Below are 1,827 nucleotides of genomic sequence, written 5' to 3' on the forward strand. Positions count from 1 at the left end.
AGCCTGGGTCTGCCGACGCCAGTTTCGGCCCAAACCGATGAAAAACAGGCTCCTGGAGACGCGTGGGGACGCGACTGGGCCGATTTTTAGGCGTCGATGCTAAAATAATGCCTGGGGTGGGCTGTTGGGTGCGCGGCTGGAGACGCTCTTAATGCTCCGCACAACACCCAGCGCCTGGCATGAAGCAACAGATTTCTGAACGATCAACCACGAACTACACTGTATTTGAAAAGAAAAGCTAATGTACCATATAACGAATGTTCACTAATACTGGCATGTACACTGCAACAACACTAGTGATCTCCGTTCAACTTTGCGTTCATCTTTTATGTTATAGAGCGCTGCACAAAATTTTAGTTGCTCAGTGTATCTCTGCTTGTTACCTTTTCGAGAATGAATGACGACATCTCTGTGTTCCCTGTTAGGGAGACGACTGATCTGCCCTCTAGTCGACGAACATTTGCGTATTGTTGGAGCTCTTCAACTGCGTTATCAATGGCCTGTAACATCATCAGTACATCAACAGACTTAATCAGAAGCATAATTTATTTATTTATATTGAGATAGAAACACAATAGCAGCCTGGATAGATGAAACAAAACGTATTGCCTGATTTGTTGTCACCTAGCTAACTGAATATAACTAAATGGTACGTATAAGATTGAAATGCTTACCAGCTTGATCAATTTCCCACTCAAAAGTTGAGATGGAACTAATACAAACGACATCTTGCCTTCACTACTGGTCATACAATCGACGGAGATGCCCAAATCTTCAAAGATTGATAAGGTCTGCTCAAGCAAAATGATGTAATCAGACAACCAGTAGGTACTGTATGTATAACTGGAGATACAAATGGAGAGACAGAAAACTGTTGCTGGTATAGTACATTATTAGTAGTACCTTGTGTATATAAAAAAGGAAAAGCTGTGGCCGAGCGAGCTTGTATTACCTATCTCCATGGTAATATTTGATTTCAGTACAATCTCAGCGCTGCTGGTTAATAATACACCAGCCCAGCCGTTCGTTTCTGAACGATTTTGTAGCATCAGACGGATTCATGATCTTGTGCACGTACGACAGGGTGCGCCAGTACGCCCCAACGGGTTTCCCGTCCGGCCCTCGAATTGGAATCTTGCTCCCCTCCTGGTGCCAGAACCTCCTCTGTTGGCTGCCGCCGGCGCTATTCTGGAAATTGGGGGCGCTGCAGAAGTGCCACTTCATGCCATTGCCGTCGGTGCCCGGAGCGGGGTCACGGCCGCGGACGAGGTCCTCCGTCCTCGGGGTAAGCGGATAAAGTTCTAGGGGAACGGCTCTCCGGTGGCCTTGAGCAGGGGAAGCCCGGCCAGGTCGACGAAATCCAGCTTGGGCGGCAGGGATTGTGGCTCGCCGGCGGCGGACATGTCGCCGGCAGTTCTTGAGCGAGCAAACGAGAGTAGAATGGGGGTGGAAATGATGGTTTTCTCTTTTCTTTGGTGCTTAGAGCAACTCCAAAGGGTCGACCCAAACGGACGGCGCTTTTGTCCGCCTTTTGTCCGTTTGGATCGGCCCGGCGGACACAAACGTCCGACCCTGTGTTTGGGTCGGGGCGAGCGCCCAACGCTAATCCGATCCATTTTTGTCGGCGCGTCAAAAAAAGTTCAATTTTTTTAAAAAATAAATACATGCATTTAATTAAACATAAAGCCGGCCACGAAGGCTAGCGAAAGTCCACATTACATTAATTAGCATAAAAACACTAAAAACTAGACGGCGCGTTGCCCTAGGCGTCCTCGGCGGCGGCGGCGGAGTCTTCGTCGGTGCCGGTGAGGTCGATCAGCGTCGGCG

The sequence above is a fragment of the Triticum dicoccoides genome, chromosome 5B (genome assembly GCF_002162155.2).
Source record: "Triticum dicoccoides isolate Atlit2015 ecotype Zavitan chromosome 5B, WEW_v2.0, whole genome shotgun sequence".
NCBI classification, from domain to species: domain Eukaryota; kingdom Viridiplantae; phylum Streptophyta; class Magnoliopsida; order Poales; family Poaceae; genus Triticum; species Triticum dicoccoides.